The sequence below is a fragment of the Pinus tabuliformis genome, chromosome 9 (assembly GCF_031772625.1).
Source record: "Pinus tabuliformis cultivar Carrire ecotype Pingquan chromosome 9, CPIR1, whole genome shotgun sequence".
In the NCBI taxonomy this organism is placed as follows: domain Eukaryota; kingdom Viridiplantae; phylum Streptophyta; class Pinopsida; order Pinales; family Pinaceae; genus Pinus; species Pinus tabuliformis.
In genome coordinates, this window is record NC_142307.1 from 872,559,307 (window position 1) to 872,578,468 (window position 19,162).

The 19,162-nt window shown below is 35.4% G+C and overlaps 1 pseudogene; it reads right to left on the bottom strand.

Annotated features, from left to right (window-relative positions):
* Nucleotides 1-12,096: 12,096 nt before the first annotated feature.
* Nucleotides 12,097-13,945, bottom strand: LOC149151563 (serine carboxypeptidase-like 50 pseudogene; annotated as a pseudogene).
* Between the last annotated feature and the right edge of the window lie 5,217 nt (nucleotides 13,946-19,162).

Sequence of the window (19,162 nt, forward strand, 5' to 3'; positions counted from 1 at the left end):
GAACTGTAGATCTTAGTTTAATTTTAGTTTTAGATAAACAACATGACTTTTTTACAAGTGTTATTTGCAATCATACGGAATGAAAATAAATAAATAAATAAATAATTGGAACTTTGATCGAGCACATACTAACTTGTTCCAAGAGGATTTTTGCCACCTGTGAACAATTCAATTGCTTTTATATAAAAAAAATTAACTGACAAGCGTAGGAGTTATGTATTAATCTACGCCCATACGTAGCCAAAACTTGAGAGATTTACAAAAATAGTTCAGAGTCACCTATGGGAATCATAATTTGAATTTTGTTCTACCAAGCCTAGATTTTTCTTCCCCAAAATTATAAAATTCTCCCTAACTACTAGACTATTTCTATAAATCCTACAGAATTGGTTCAACAAATATTTACATTTATAATTTTAAATTAGAAAACAGGGAAAAAAATCACATGGTATTGTCTACTCCTCCATCGGTGTCGGGTTGTGAAGATTGATTCTAGTGTTTTCTTCATTCGACCTCGGTATTTTCTCTACCATCATGAGATGAAGGTGCTCAATTTGTAGACACGAAGCGTCAAATTCGTCTTCCAGTTGACGAATTCTCTCATTTTTTTCCAATTGTTGCTCCTACATGTCGAGAGTCTCCTTCTGTTATTGATGAATGCACCTTAGAATTATCACCATCTCTTCTTTTATTTCTACATGATCCTTATCACCGAGACCGCATGCATGGTGAAACCTTCCTCGATCATTCACAATGCATGCAGATGTTCTGCCCAAATGAGGTCGGTAATGACCCCATGAACCAGATATCGAACTATCATCCTCTGCTATACTCAAAGCTTCCATATTGATCGCAAGGCAGGGGGGTGACTAGAACTACGAGACACAAAGAGAAAAAGGACAACCAAACCAAGATAGGAGTTATTGTGCTTATGTAAGACTACACAGGACTGACAAAGTAACCGACTTCCAATAGAAACCATTTAGCATTCACAAACTCTGTTACACCACCATCCGTGGCAACCAATTCAAAAAAATCCTTCTTGCCTAAATCTCCAATTATGCCACCCTCAACAGTGGCCAATTCATTCCCGTGATGACCCTCTAAAACCACCACCGTGTAGATTACACATACTCTGCCATTACCCAGATTTCCCTGACCCGTCCATTGGGTCCTTAAGATGGAAACCCTAAGGACAGTAGAAAACCAATTCTTGTGACAAAATATCTTACCATTACTGCTTCTTATATAGAGAATTATTGTTTGGTTCCTGATACAAAGTATATGAGTAATACTCATTCCTCTTAAATCTCAATGTTCTTCCATAATTCCTTTGATTACGGAAATGACCGCCAACTTGTCGAACACCAGCTTACCTCACACAAACTAACCACCCCAGACCAGATGGATTAATTTCTCCTCGCACTCACCATAATTTCGCATGGTTTCATCTCGATTTCCCTGGCTTCTAAGAATGATACGAGGAGCACTTACTAGGGCTCCCATGCCTAAACTTCACCATATTTCAAGTGGAGTACCAACCTAAGGATAATAATCATGTTGCGCCATAAGCCAAACATTAGGGGCACCACGAGGAAGGAAGAGGGGCTAGGGGATATGAATGTCGATAGGATAGTGGCGAGGAGAGAAGGGAAGAGAGGGACGATGAAATGGCTACCAAAGTGGCTGATGCTGAAGGTGAAGGGAGAAGAGGGGGATGAGGTGGAAGGGAGTGAGGTGGAGGAGGTAAGGAAGGTAGGAGAGGTAGAAGGGAAGAAAGGGGTGTAGGTTTTAACCCTGTATAGAAATTACCTACATACGAATTCTAAGAATAGAAAATAAACAATGAGAGAGCATAACACATAAAACATATATACACAGAGATTTTCCCCTGTATCCCAAAACCGGGACTACTAGCTTGATTTTTCATTATGTTCCTTTCAATGTTACAATACATATATGTACATGCTGAAGCATCTAATACCATGGATTGAAAAATTATCACCTCCAAAACCATGTGCGAAAACCATACACAAAACCATAGGTAGGTATGCCCAACCTAATATAGGGTCCAAAAAAAATTTCACTGGGGCGCTGCCCCACACCCCATAGAGAGGGGCTACTTGCCCCCCTCAAACCCTCTGGACAGGAGGGCCTATGACCCCCCCGCTGTCCAATCGGTGCAATGAAGGGGGGGCTCTGCCGCCCCTCTAACCCCCCGGTTAACTAGAGTGGCTAGTCATGGAAAGAATATAACACAACCCAACAAGGGGAAGAAAGGGGGAAGGGAGTCAAGCTAGGGGATAAAGGGAAAATAAACTCCATGCTTTCACTCCTATTATAACTCTTTTTCCTACAAGAGTCGCACTTAAATATCAAAAGTTTGAGATTCATATCAACCATCAAGTGGGTAATTGATCCCACAATTCCATTCACTTCATTTCTTTCTTCTTTCATCCTACAGGCTGAATTGGCTTGCATGTCAACTTCCTTATTATTACCTCTTAGGATATGGAAAAGCTTAACTTTTTCAAAGAGAGGTATCATTTCGTGAGTTCTCTTGATGATCTGGTTCAAGTTAATGTTTTGAGTGGCTGAGTTGTAGTTCATATGCTTTACAATCAACATGGAATCCCCTAGGATATGTATATCCCTAATTCCCTTTTTTTGGGCTAGAGAGAGCCCGAGAAACAACCCATAAGCCTCAGCCTGATTATTTGTCTTCATTTCAAAACCCCAAGCAAATCTATCTTCTATGATTCCTTCGGGATTAATGAGAATCTCTCCCCCTCCTGCCACCCCAAATTTCTTTTATAAATTGAATGCAAATATATTAATTATTCCAGTCATAATTGTGTCTTGATCCTTTTTCACATTCACAATTCATATAATATAGCAAAATCATCTATTTCTTGTTAAAATGTTTATCACTATATATGGCACATTAAACTTACCATTCTTTTGAGCATTGTTATACATGTTTCCTCAACAAGATACATTCCACTAGTTCTCATTGCACTATTGTTTCTTGTTATGTATCTGTGTCAATATGTCCATGAAAACCGGTATGCCTATAAGATGAAGCACAACATGACAGTGAATTCCATGTTGAACTTCGGTTGCACACTGAGTATGCCCAGAGTCACAGCAAAAGAGTTATTATACACAAAGCTAGCACAAGGAATTGAGCAAATACTTGCACATTGTGTCAAAAAATTCTATGTTAATTACTATGTTCTTGTATTCATTTGTGTCAAGTATTTAACTCTAAATACAACTACAACTATAGAATCCAGAGTTATCAGATTGTTGTTCTAACAAAGTAGGTCTTTTCAAAACATATGTTATTTCTTCAGATCGATCAATGTTCATGAAAATTGTTCTTCTAGCAGTTGAATACAAAGACAAACATAAAATAATGTGCATTGTTTGTCCACTTGACATTTGTTGTATATTTAGCAATTTGTTTCCAAGTTTTTGAATAGCTTCAACTTTGTTGTCTTGACAAGACATACGATTTCTTGTTGAATTTGTTTAAATGCAATTGTAATGGAGCATTCCATTTTTTTCATATAAGACTTGGAATATGTTACTGCACAATAGAGGTCTAAAATAAATTGAGCATATATGTTTCCTTGCTACACTATGTTCTTATATTCAATTGTCTAAGGTGTTTTTCTATGAATACAATTGTAACTAGATATAAATTTATGACTAGATATAACTATAAGCACAAATAGACAGGGAATATAGGCTTTGAGAACTAGTTACTAAAATTCTAAGAAGAATTTATAGTGTCATATACCATATAGACTTATGATAATAATAATTGAGCTGAGAGTCAAGAAAATAGTTGTCAGTGTGCACACAGTAAACTCTTTTCACACTGTGCTAGAGAGAGGCAAATCCAATTTTCTATATTTCTTTGTTCTGTAATTATTTGGTATGAAAATTATAATTTAAATATTCACCAATTAATTTGCATTCTTGTTGTCATGTTTACAACAAGCTTTTTTCCCTTGGTGTGTCACAAAATCAATAAAAACAAAAGCCTTAAATATATTTTTTTTGAAAACTTAAGTCGCAAGTCGCAGTCAGGAAAATTTTGTAGAAACAATACAAGATCCTGAGTACCGGACCTTCTGACTACATGATCAGGAATTCAAGCTAACCATAATTTTTTTTATAAATAGTCAGGCCGACCTGCCGATCTTGGCATTACCAGACTTCTAGCAGACATACTAACCTCTACATTGTCGTACTGTGAAACTATCGAACCTAATGAGTTCACCCGACTATGGTCTACTCTAGGTCAGGATAGAATAAACAAATCACAAAACAAAAAAAATGTTTGACTATACGTTCGACTCAGGAAAAAATAATGTGACAATCGTAATAGTGATATTGTACTTTTCATGCTTTTAGAGTTAGTTACTGAAACTCTAGTCTCCTTTATTTGTTTGTTTTGGAATTTTTTCTTTTGTTTGTCACAAAATGCATAAAAAACAAGAGCCTTATACAATTTTTGTTTTTTGAAATTTAAGTCGTAAGTCAGATCCATAAACATTTTGTAAAAAGGAAATATGACCTTCCGACCACTCGATTACCAACATAGAGCAGCTATGAATCTTTTTTATAAATAATCGACCTGATCTCCAACTTCAACATTATCGACTATCAAACTACCGACCTCCCCACTTCAACAATGTTCAACCGTGAAACTACTAAAAAACCACCCGACTATCAAATGACCTAACCTTTTGTCCAACCGACTTAGAACACTGAGTGACTATGATTTTTATAAATAATATAAATGAACTCCCTACCTAAGTATTGTCCAACTTTGAAACTACCCAACCTCCAGACCTTAGTATTCCCAAATATAAAACTACCGTACTTTCCAACCTTAACATTTTCTGGCCTAATGAAAATACCTAACAATGGTATAGTCGAATGACGATAAAATAATTGCAATGAAACAAAAAACACTTGACTGTCCGACCTCCCGACACCATAATCAGTCCAATATTAAGTCAAACATCAAATCCAGAAAAATTTTGACAAAAAAATGTAGCCTCCCGACTACCCGACCTCCCAACCATGCAACTACCAACTCGAAGTGACTACAAATGAATATGGATCGACCTCCCAAGCTTGAAGTAAATGGCTTTTGGCACTACTTTTCTTATGCTATTATGCAACTATTACTTTGCCTTGCCAAATCTCAGCTACTCACCACGTCGCTTGAACCTTGAAGATAATCCATGTACAATGTCCAATCGTACAATAGTAGAATCATGCTGCCCCAATCACAAGTTTTCTCACCCATGGTCCTAACTGCAACAGGATAAGCCTTATCCAATTCTCTCTATAAATTCAACATTTTTCCCCTTTGCTCGACATTGAACATCCTTTCTTATTTTTCAAGAATGGTTGTGCCATGGCCCTTTGGCTCTACACCATGCATACTCTTTAGTCGACATTTATGTACTGTCCTTAGAGACCAAGTGTACTGCTGCATCAACTACCTCTAGCTAATCCTCTCGATTGTGAGTTGTACTCTGGAATTCGTTTCGCCTATAGATCTAAATGAGCACCTCGCCACTTTGTCGAAGTCATACTAAGGCATTCCACGATGTTACCCCTTCTGAGCTTGGGTGATATTTATATTAAGGAATTGTTATCCTGTGGCATTTATTTGCCTTCGAGTAGAGAATTTCTCGCATGGTGGCACAAGTGCTCCTGCAATTCTTATCTAACAGAAGCTTGGAGCCACCTTAAATCGGGTTTCCACCTCAACTACCACATACCAACTATTTTAGAATGCTTAGGAACTCTCCCAGCAGCTCCTCGACATTGCTCCATGTGGCGGGAATGGAAGCTCATGCACAATAAAGGTTGAAGCTTGTAAAAGCACTAAAACAAGACATAATCAACCTAAGTACATTTGTTTGATGTCTCACATACTATTTGCCTGTCAGAACAATATTTTGCAAACAAATATCTTAATGTACACATTGACCGTTTATGTCAAACAAAGCGTCTCTGGTATAGATTTGTACATTAATACAAATGCTCTTAGAACCCAATTGTTATAATTGATCTTGTTTTTCAATTTGAATAAATCGTTGAGATCCTTAACTTCATTTATTGAATTTTTTATGATATCACTAAGCATTTAGGGAAAACTGTTATGGGACTCTTCTTCAGTCTGAACTTTAGACACTTTGTAATTACTATTATTTACTATATTAACTTATTTACTTTTTTATGGAACCATAGGGCACATGTGCCCATGCATAATCATAACCATAATCAATATAAAAATTAGGAAAATATTGGTTCAAAGTTGCATAACAAAGATATTCAAAACAACACATATCCCCCTTGCTATTTATTCATATCTATTACAATGACAATGCAGCATAACCCATTAATTGTAAATTGTAATCATACAACATTTATCTTTTTTGTCTACAGTAAAACTGAAACTATCGCTCTATTCACATAATCTCTTCCAAGTGCCTCTTTTTCTTTTGGAACAAGTTTTTTATCCCTCCCTTATTACTGCATCCTTGTTCTTGCAATCAGTCCATAAATTTTGTTCCCTTTTGCTCCTTGTATTATTTCAAAAAAGCATGGACCTGAATATTTTCCTAATGCCATTTAATTTCATGAACCATCCCCTTTACTTCATGCAACACTAAGCATTTAATTCTTATCGTCAAGTTCAGGTTTCTTCTTTGCCCAATAAACTGTATCATCCCTAACATGAATTCTCTATTCCTAGCTCTACAATCCATGTCCTCAGACTAAGTCACCTCTTTGTTTTGTTATTCCAAACATTACAACATATGTACATTCTTTTTACAATGCAACACATGAACCTTTGGTAGGACTATGGCCTAGACAATAAAACTTCTAAAAACTAATAACCAACAAATACCCTTTTGTATTCTTTAGTCTTGTTTGATGATTTCATGCAAAGTGAAGAAAATGTCAAATTGCTCTAGTTGTTTACTTTTTTGTTTAATAACTGTAAATATCAGTACACAATTAGACCAAAAAACCAACAACACAAATGTCATTTTGCAAAAAATATAGCTAAAAGTAATTCTTGCAAAAAAAACTTATTTTCCCATTCCATATAAATAAATACCAATAAAAATAGAATCAGCTCACAAAAAAAATAATATTATCAAAACCCCATTTTTTTTTCTTCAATTCAGAACAATTTATAAAATTACACTTGGAAATTTAGATTCAAAACTTTGAAATTAGAAATTAAAATAGAATAATTTGATATTAATTTCAAAATACTTTGGATTTTTTTTAAAATCAATTGATTAGGTCTAAATTTTCCTTCTATATAAACTTGAATTATAAGTTCATTCTCTTCTTCACACATAACATCATAACTAATCATAACTAAAAACTACATGCATATAAATCATATATATAAATAAGCACTAGCATTCCATGTTACTCTTGTTTTTTTACATTTTCTTAGTTTTAAATGGAAAATAGTTTATTTCGTGATAGCATTTCATGGTTGTTTTTCACTGTGAGTTTGAAATTTTAGTTATGACATATTTTCATTAGCCAAATCGAAAAAACATGTCATTAGTTGAGGAAAAACATGTCATAACTAAAATTTCAAACTAACAGTAAGAACAACCATTAAATGTTGTGTTATAAAAGTTTATTTTTATATTCATGATATTTAATTTAAATAATAGTGTCATAATTTAAATATGACATATTTTTTCAATATATTAGGAAATTTATTTTTTAATTTTAATTAATATATATATTTCATATATTATAATATTTAATTTAAAATAATAAAAAATTGTAATTATTAGGTGTATACATGTGCTTATTTTGGAATAAGACTATTAGATTTTTAATTCATATAAATTAAATAACAGTTGACAACAAAACATTTTTCTCATGAGAATTTTTCATTATATTAAGAAATTGAATTTTTTTTGTTATAATTATAATAGTAAATTTAAATAATAATTAATTAAAAAATAAAAAATTACAATCACTAGGTGGATAGGTGTGTTTATTTTGCAATAGAATTTTTAGAAATTTAATTAGGACATCAATTCATGATAAGTTTAAAAAAAAAAATCACATTCTATTTTTTCAGTATATTTAGAAATTTCTTTCTTATTTCACTTAATAATTGTTTTTAAATTTTATAATACTCAATTTAAATAATGATTAATTTAAAATAAAAAATTACAATTATTACTTGTGGATAGATGTGTTAATTTTGGAATAAGACTTTTAGAATTTTAATCCATCTAAATTAAATGGTTGGTAAAAGTGGTCATCAATTCATGATAAGCATCAAAACACTTATCTTATGAGAAGTTTTACATTATCCTAAAAATTCACAAAAATTAACTAAATTACAACTTTATTTTAAATTTTTATTGTTGTAGTCCATAGGCTCTTGGATAAATGGTGGTTGGATGAGTTGTTAAGGCACTCCAAGCTATTAAGTCACTGGTTCAATTCCCTTCTTATTCAGGACGCGACCATGTTGTAGCCTCATCCTTTCAAAACTTACAAGAATTAATGAAAGAGTTAAACATATAACAATATTTTTAACTTCTTGTAGATAGTTTTTGTTTACAATACCATGGGCCAATACCACATGTCATTTTTGGACACGACCATGTTGTAGCCTCATCCTTTCAAAACTTACAAGAATTAATGAAAGAGTTAAACATATAACAATATTTTTAACTTCTTGTAGATAGTTTTTGTTTACAATACCATGGACCAATACCACAGTTTATCAATATCAATATGACACTTTCTCATATGAAAATTTCATTAATTAATTAATTTCACATAAATTAATTAAAAAAGCATAACTAACTTGGAAATAAATCCTTCCCCGATGGAGGTGATCAAGCGGTGACATGCGTGGCCATGGGGCCACCACATTCCACACGCGACAACCATGCTCAAATAGTTAGTTGATCCCCACTGGTCGGACGATCGAACATCGAAGAGTCTGGAGACCATTGGAATATTTATTATCCAAGCTATGCTAGGAGAAGGTGGATTAGTTAGCCGGGAAATGAACAAAGGAATTTTCGGGAATAGTTCCAGCTCAGTATGCCAAAAAGGCTCAATCAGTGAGTCGAACAGGTACTTTGCAACAACAAGAAGCAAGTGTATATGAGCAACTAGACCGAGGAGAACTCAAGTCTTCATTTAGGATCTTGGAGCGGCAAAATACCAACTCCAAAAGTCCCTGAAAATTCAAGAAATGGAAAATGATACTGCCAACCTTTGCATTTACTACTGGTCTTTGGCTTTGTATGAATTAACTGATACTAAGGTACATTTATTCTCTTGGATCTATGTTATTGCTAGGGTCTCTGTGTTTTTGGTAAAGTGGTGGTAGAACACCACCTTGGTGCTCTTGTATGTTGGATGTGTGTATAGTCTATTGGGTTCTAGGTTTTGTATGTTTGTTGCTAGCGTGCTTCAATTTGGTACGAATTTGGTGTGTTTCTAGTATAAATGGTTTGTTTCTTCAAGAAGTGAAGGGGTTAGGCCGATGTAGAGCATTGCTACATTTAAATAGTCTTTGTTCATACTGCAATTTTGTTTTTATGTTGTGAGGTGGTGAGATACCTTTATTATTACTCCCTCAAGGTTTGATTGTGGCTATCAAAAGTCTAGTCTCCGGAGGCTCCTGAGTCTAACATTATTAACTCGGGGGAAAGGTCTTTTCTTCCTGGTGTGTTTGGTGGGTGGTTCTGATTTTGTTGGGAATTGGAGTCTCTTGGGGGCGTAGTAAGAGTCGTGGGTCCTCCTTCTCTGTAAGGACCTCAGGGATTGTTGTGGTTTGGGTAAGGCACCCACTATCCTACTAAGAATCCATCCGAGGTGTGTTTTTTGTTAACCTTATTGAGTTGTGGCTTCGACGGGCATATTGGTCTTCTCTACTCAAACCCTGACCGACACATTGTCTACAACCTTGGCTAATATGGGAGTGGGAGCAACAGAGACTCGCTGGGGGAGGTGGAAGTGTGTCGGTGCAGGTTTAGGGTGAATTTCACTTTGCAAGGATGCTTCGCTGGTGAGGAAGACCATGTAGAGGAGGCAGCCAACAGGGGCAACAAGGAGCTAGGATGGGCAAAGAGGAAGATTATAGTAATGAGGACTCGAGGAGTATGGAGAGGGAGGGTGAAATTTCCTAAGACGAACCCCGCTCTCCTAGCCATGTGGTTCAATCTCCCTCTTTGGACACAATTGTTGAACAACTAAGAGGAATCCAGACCAACCTGGATATCCTTCGGGTACATAAATATGAGAACAAAAATGAGTTGGTGGCCTATATCAATGACATTCAATACAACCATAATGAGATACTAGAGCAATTGACCATTGTGCGTTGAAGCCAACATCAGCCCAATGATCATCTGAATGAGATTAAAGTGAGATTGGAGCACATTGATTTCCATGTCCATGTAGGACACGACCCAATGATTTCTCTGCCCATTTATGGTATCCAACCACCAATTTTATGATTTTAACCAATTTCAGTTAAATTTTAATAAAACTTAATTTAAAATATGAAAAAAAAAACTTAAAAATATAATAATAAAAAAATATGATAACTCACCAAAACATTATATTTATTTATTTATTTATTTACATATATTTAAAATATATATATAACACCACTAACTTTGTTTTTTAATTATTGATTTGATATATTAACAAGTTAATTTTCCTACTGGCAATAAATAAATAAATAAAATAAAAATAAAAAAACAACTTTATTTTTAATTCGATTTTTATATTTCAAATACAACAATAAAAAGTTCAATGATAGCATAAGTTGGGAAGGAAAGTACAGGGAATTGACAAGAAATGATACGAGAACCAAGCGGACATATTGATAAGTTTATAATATATTTTTATTTTTAATTAATAATTATTATATAATTTTCTCAAATTTTTAACTAAAAATGATATATTTTATAATTAAATAGAGATTTATTGTATATACAATGTAAAGTTACTAAATTTAAATGGAGATCCTCGTTAAAAATTAAACATTGAATATATTAAAAATTAACAAAGATCTATAATGTTTTATTAAATTTTATGAATTTTCGGTGGGAATGGTTGGGTACATTACCTTTCAGTAATGAACGTGGGACTCATAAATTTATCTCCTAATGTAAGAATTTTCTCATTTACATTAATCAAAACTCTGTACTGTGTAATGAGATGAGATTTTTCCTAAAACATTTTTGCAAAATTCATATAGACCAATTTTCAATCTAAGCTATATACATCTAATCTGGAAAACAGTCTAATTATTTTAGAGAATACAATGAGAAAAATGAGAAGGCTCGCCCACTAAGACTTTGCATACACAGGGCAACTTAGTAATCACTAAAATGAACTTACCGTCATTGAAAGCCTGCAAAATATTCATGGTCTTTTAATGTGGAGCACACATATTTCCAGAATAATTTATATGCATCACTCTACTATGCATGAAATTAAAAAAATGAAGGCTATGGGAGCTCCTGTACGCAGATTATGCCGGGATGTAGCAGAACACATATAGATTACATAAATCGCTTATATATCGCTATAAACTTTTTCTTTTTTAATAACATGGTGAATAGGTAATTGCAGGTTTAATTTAAGGGAGATTTAAGATTAATTTTTTTGGCTGTCACTAGATCAATTTTTATAGCTGCTACTATAACACCAACAGTACATCCAACAATTTGTAAGCTAGATATACTAAATTCTTATAATAAAGAAACTCACCGATAAAAAAAAATACTCTTTGAACCGCACATCACAAAAAAATACTATACTCAATGAAATTTAAACAGTGACTTCCTAACCAACCCAATGATCAAACCACACATCACTATATACATCCCTGCAAACTTTCCTGCACACTTTCACTAACTGGGAAAATTAATTTTTCAAGGGTCTTTCAATTTGTAAAACGCTTTTTTGGCAGGCACTTTGGATTATAAAGTTTGTTATAATGGAAAAGAAATGTTTTTTTTTAAAGAAAGCCACAAATATTCATAATCCAAATACATATACTATCAGAAAACACACCCACATTGACAATTTGATATGCATTTCAACAACCCATTATATTGAATCAACCAAGGTCAAATTCTCAACTGGATTTTCGTTGCTTCCCCTGTGTCTTTTATGATGTCACTGCATTCATCCCAAAAGATTCTACAACTGATCCTATGGAGTGCGATCCTCTGCTCACCCAGGATTCAATCATAATCTGTGAATGAAGATCCTGATCGGCAGGAACAAAATGGCCTGAGCCAGATTGGAGTGGGAACGCATGTACCCAGCCAGCTTGTTGGACACTTTCCAAACACTTCTTTCGGAAGCCAGAAAGTCGTCCAATCCCTCCCAATCCAGAATAGAAATCCACCCTTCGGTAGAGACAACGCCATCCTGGAGGTCGAATTGGCCCTGATACAACAGGACTGGCCTCCGCCGTACCAGGGCTTCCACCATCCACTTACTGCTCTTCATCACGTCATCGCCCAATCTCTCGCCCACCGCCTGACTGCAGTCCTCCCATTTGATATGCCCATCCACCTTCAGGGCTTCTTTGACAGCAGGCTGATTGAGGAACAGGGAGAGGTAATCAATTCCATTCTCGGAGGTGTGATAGGGAAGATTCCTCCTCATGTCTAACAGGGTAGCCAGGCCTGTAACGTTCTCCAGGCGATTGAGGACACGATTTCTGGAAATAAGGGCATCTTGCCATTTCTGCTGGCGGGTGAGGTTCGCTGCCTCCTGCTGCAGAGCTTCGAGGTGCAGCTTTTCTTGGGAATCGATGAGCCCCAAGGCGTATGCAACAGAGGCGTGAAACTGCACCTGCACGACGGGGTGGGTCAATCCATTGCCGATGGCCAGTCCATCCAGTCGCAATGGCAATACCCCATTATTGTCCAGCTGATTGAGCATGTACAAGCTCAGGGAAGGAACATACTTTCCCGCATAGCTCTCGCCCGTTACATAAAATGGGCGTTTGCGAAACAGGGGATTCAGGTCGAAAAAAGCCTGCAGGGCAGCATACAAGTCCTTGGCAACCTCATCCTGGTGGGTAGGAATGTGTTCCTCGGAGGGGGAAATGCTGAAGCCGCTTCCAATGGGATTGTCCAAGAACAGTAGGCCAAATACACGATTCCAAGGCGCGGGATTCTGATGCAAACGGAGATCTGGGCTGTCGCTGACTCTCCAGGGGCCTAATTCGTAGAAATTTCCAATCATGCCAGAGCAGCCGGGACCTCCTTGCAGCCACAGAAGAATCGGAGTGTCACACAGTTGTTTTTCAGGGGAGATGGCCTCGTAGTATGCATAGAACATACGAGCGCCGCTCTTTCCTTCTATATTCAGATATCCAGATTCTGTCGGTAGTGCCTCTCTGGGCAACGCTCCAGTTTCCATGCCCGCCACCGCCACCACATCCCAAAATAATATTGTTATGAATTGCACAGCCACCACAGCTGCTACTGCAACTGAAATGGAATTTCTACCGCGCAGCTTCATCGTCAAGCAGCACAATCTGTTTTCTATTAACTTTCAAACCCTGATTAAACCCTTGGCAATTTGACAGTCCGTGAGAGATGCATGAATCACAACAATCCTCAACAGAACCGTGGATATGAGCGATCCCCGAAAGACAATACCAACAGGATTAATGGTGGGATTCAAGAGCTGGGCCTATGGTACTCCGTATATAAGCACATAAAAAGTGTTCGAAAAAGATCGATAGTCTGGATGCCGAGGAAAAAATCAGTGATGGAGCCTCCGTGGGCAAACCTTAGATTGAACCCATGATGGTTGTTTTCTGTTTGAATTTTTCGATTTTTGGATGATGGAATTCAGGAAAAAAATGAACTGAAATTTTATGTGTTATTTATATTGGTTTTTTAATTATATATATGGATTTAGTGTTACAAAAAATTTCAGAACACTTAGATGTGACAAAAATTATCTATGAAAATTTGTGATTTCTCTAAATTCCTATTCAATTTTATTCAATTTTAGAGAAATTAAATTAGAAAAACTCATTCACAAAAACTTCCAAAAAAAACTCACACTAAAAACAAATCAAATATAAAATAAAAACATAAATATTTTAGTGTTAAAACTTTAACGTATCATATCAAGGTTCATTGAATCTGCGTAGCGGTGCGGTTCATGCTGTGTGATTCAGTAATATTATATGTCAATCCATTTGCATCGACATGGTTGCATTTCAATTGATCAAACCCAATGAGCCAATCAAATGTTTTTTGTGCATTGTCGTTGTCACAACGGGAATGTGTGAACCTGCCATTGTACTTCCTGCTGTCTGTATCTTCTAATTGGAAGAGAAATCGAATTTGTTCTCCTCATGGGATGCCTATGCCTAATGAGATGATAAAAAAATGGGAAGAGAAATCCATTTTGTTCTCCTCATAGGAAATGGGAAGAGAAATCCATTTTGTTCTCCTCATAGGATGCCTAATGAGATGATATATCTGACAGGACTGTTTTTATTTTTATATTGGATTTCGTTTATTTTAAATGGAACATAATTTTTTCCAGGTTAACATTAAAGGGCGGTTTTTCACTGCCAATTTAGTTATGACCTGCTTTCCCATTAATAGTTGTTATTTTTATGCTTTAATATTTAATTTAAATAATAGTTTGATAACGAAAAAACATTTTTGGTAAAAGATAAGAATGAGTTTTGAGGTTTTTAGTTTTTGGTAGTTAAGGTTTTCCTTGTCATAACATTAGTTTAGATTTGATATATAGAAGATTGTAGTGTTTCGATCGTGGACTTTATCTTGTGATTTGGTTGTTGAAGATTAGTTTTGGTTGAAAGAGATCTTGGCAACTATAGCTTCTATTTTGTGATTTGGTTGTTGAAGATTAGTTTTGGTTGAAAGAGACCCTGGCAACTATAGCCTCTATCTTGTGATTTGGTTGTTGAAGATTAGTTTTGGTTGAAAGAGACCTTGGCAACTATAGCTGCATCTCTCGTAAGATTGAAGTTTGCATTTGACAGACATTCTGCAGGTGGCTTCTCAGATCTAATCTTGCATATCGATTTTCCTTTTCTACGTGGGGCCTTCTTCTCCCCCCGCACCCCCCCCCCCCCCCCCCCCCCTCCCCAAACAAAATTTGTGAAGAAATTAGCTGAGATTTCGGATGTGGAACTCTCTCCGCCACATCCATGCAAGAAAGCCTTAGCCCTCTCAGAAAAAAACATTAGTTGACAAGTTTATGGGCTCATCGCTGAATCCAAAAGTTGTTGAATCCTGGATCACGAAACAATGGACCCCCAAGCTTCCAGGTCAAGTAACTTACCTCTTTATCTCCCCATGGACTATGGGTTTAAATTCAAATTCTGAAATTACTTTTGTGCCAGTGTGGACTACCTCACCTCCCTCTCCATCTCTTGGGACCTGATGCACTAAAAGACACTGGAAATAAGTTGGGTCCCTATCTAGACAAAGCACAACAAAAAGGAGGCCAATTTTTTTGTGCTCACATTTTTGTTGAAGTAAATCCCTTTGAAGGTTTACCCAGGCCGTAAAAATAAATTTAGGGGAATGGAGCCATATTTAGGAATTGAACTATGAGTAGATTCCCTTCAAAAGCATCATTTTTCATTCTCATGGGCACTTTGTCAAAAACTAACCTCAACAAAAAAAGGATGAGCAAGCCCAAGCCCCTCTCTCATAAGGAAGGGCATACCCATACCTCCATATCTAATGAGGGTAGTTTTCAATCAGTTCAAAAGTGAAGGAAGAATCAACAGAATAAATTTGTAGCTCCAAAGAAATCTGCTAAAGAAGTTCTTGAACCTTCCCTCAGCAAAAATTCTTTTTGAGGCTCTTCAAGATCTAGAACAAGATGAAATTACTCCTCTGGATGAAAACCCAAAGGAGGATCAAGGAAACTTAGTAGTGTTGGGGGAGAATGAAGAGAAACTCCTTCGACATACATAATCATGTATTGTGGCAAAAGTATTAACAATGTTAGATTCTGAGCTTGCGGAAATGAGTAGATCTACTCCAACGTTTTACATAAAAGCTATGAAAATCAAAGCAACTCACACTAAGTCAAGCACAAGAGGCAATGTTAGACAATAATTCTCCTCAAATGCAGCAGAAGTGCCTCTCACAAGAGGCCGGAAATCCCATAAAAAAAAATGGGAACGTGAAGGGCATGTCAATTTAGCTTCAAGATCCCAATTCCCTGTAAACTCCTTGTTGCAAAAGTCTCCCAATCAATTTATTGTTTTTGCAATTTGTAAGAATTTACTCTTGTAATCACGATGAAAGTCTTAGTTGTAAAAAGTGTGGAATATATTGGTATTTGTCTTGTAGAATCTTAATCAATTTCTAAGTAGAAGATTCTTTGAAGATGGTGCAAATGTAGGAAATTTCCTTAGGTGTGTCAAGAGGCAGATTTAATAAAACCTTATACTCATTCTTGTTTTAGAAAAAACTTAATTATATAATAATAATAATAATAATATAATACCAATATAATTATAGTATGATAATAATATAATAATTTTCCATTTATTCATAATTTTTTTAATTAATAATTATTATTCTTATATTTTAACTTAATCATTATTATTTTTATATTTATAATATTTCATTTAAAAAATAATGAATTTAAAATATAAAAAAAATTGCAATTATATATATTTACATCAATAGATATGTTTATTTTGAGAATGGGGGCTTTTGTGATTCATTATTTAAGTAAAGTTTTTTCCAGATAAATCACAGTCGTTGAAGGTCAACACGTTTTGAACCACTTATTACGCTTCATTCATCATCCAACATCCCACAAAGATAAGTATTGTGATTCATAGACCGAAGACAAATATTGTGATTCATAACACGTTTTGAACCACTTATTACGCTTCATTCATCATCCAACATCCCACAAAGATAAGTATTGTGATTCATAGACCGAAGACAAATATTGTGATTCATAAACTGAATAATTAGAATAGAGATGCAAGTAAACTCCTAAGGGAAATAAATAATATATTAATAAAAAGAACGAAAACAAACGTTAAAAGGAAATAAACAATATATTAATAAAAAACGAAAATAAACCTTAAAGATTGCTTAGAAAAAAGTTATTGATGATGATGATGATGATGATGATGGTTAACGTCCACTGAGACCAAACTTTGGTCTATCAGACCTAAAGAAACGAATTATTTAGTTTGATTTAAGATTTTATTCCTATGCTCAAAAAGCTTGGAGAGAAGCCTCCCGAGTTCACTGTAATTTTGACAATGTAAAAGGCTAGGAACGTCAGTATTGCAACAAAGATTTTGAAATTGAGATCTAATGTGGTTGTACGTGGGGCACTCTAAGAGGAAGTGATTTTCATCCTCGATGTTCGTATTCTCACAGAGATGGCAAAACCTTTCCATCCATGGTGTTTTAGGAACTTCCCAACGACCCATTTCACTATGGAGCTCATGAGAGTTCGTTCTAATCTTGGCTATATTAATTTTCTTCTTTGAGCTAGTTAAAATAGAGAGATACTTTTGATCTTCTAGGGTGGGGTTGATGACCTCCTTATAATATCTTAATTTTCTTTTAGCTGCTAAATCTTTCTCACACCACATTTTTTCTTTGAACTTAGAAGTAACAATATTTTTAATGTTATTAATGTTTTGCAATGCAACATTCTCGTCGATCTCCCAATGATTTAACCAGGCCCTGGTGTCTTTATACTAACCTCGTTTGAGCCTTAGGTGGTTTTGGCTGGAATTTAAAGCTAGCTTAAGAAGTCTATGGTCTCCTATGTTATTGAGTTTGTGCCTGTACAACCAAAGCCTAGTCATAGTTAGGCTCTCGATAGGGGAAAGACCCACTTCTATAAGGAGAATAAGATAGGGTGTGTTGCTTTTAATTTTGAGGTTATACGTTATAAAATGCTTCTAGATTTGCTCAATCTTTCTCTAGGATTCTCTAGAGATGCTACAACCCCAAACCTCACATCCATATAAGATAATCGGAGTGACTAAAGTTTCAAAGAGGAACTTCTTTCTATCCCACATTACGAGGTTTGTCATTTTACAATTATTTTCAAGACCAAAATAAGCTTTCCATCCCCCATTAATCCTTTTCTCAATGCTATAGTTCCAGTTGAGCTTGTGATGAATATCAATTCCTAGGTACTTGTAGGAAGAAACTTCCTCCAAGTTACTATTGTCATACATAAAATTAGCGTAAGTGTCCTTCTTGGATTTCATAATCATAACTTTTGTTTTGTTAGTGTTAACAATCATACTCATGGTAGAGCATAAATACTTAAGAAGTATAAGTTGCTTATCAAGATTAGATGGGTACCTTGTCAGAAGAACAATATCGTCAGTGTAGAGAAGAAGGATGATGACTATCCCAGCTAAGATTGTGCCAGCACATCTTGCTTCCTCTAAACAACCTTCTAGCTTGTCAATGTAAATGCCAAATAGGGTAGGGGAGAGGGGGCAACCTTGTTTAACTCTAGTATTACACTTAATATCTTTCGACCACCCCTCATTTCTCTTTAACTTGGCAATTACATTCTCGTATAACCTTATAGTGGCAGCTCAACTCAAAAGGAACCTTTAGCTCTTCTAATCTGTTCCAAAGGTTGTTTCTAAGAACCGTATCGAAAGCCTTTCTAAAGTCCACAAAACAACAAAAGAGATTGGATTTATCATTGCGGCATTCCTCCACAATGATCCTAAGTGTAACGAGGTGGTCTGTTGTTGAGTGTTGCTTTCTAAAATCCGCTTGGCCTTTACCCTGCTTACCTTCACTTTCAAGCCATATTCTCAACTTCCTTTCCAAAATAATACTATATAACTTGGCTACGAGAGGGTTGATCATAATTGTCCGATAATTTTTCTTCTTGATATGTCCTTCTATCTTGATAGTTTGAGGAGTGGTGATATGGTTGGATTCATTTCTTCTTTCTCGATGCGAACTTTCACTTCTTGAACCTTTTTCTTCTTGATATGTCCTTCTATCTTGAGAGTTTGAGGAGTGGTAATTATTGCCAATGCTTTACAAGATATCGCCGGATT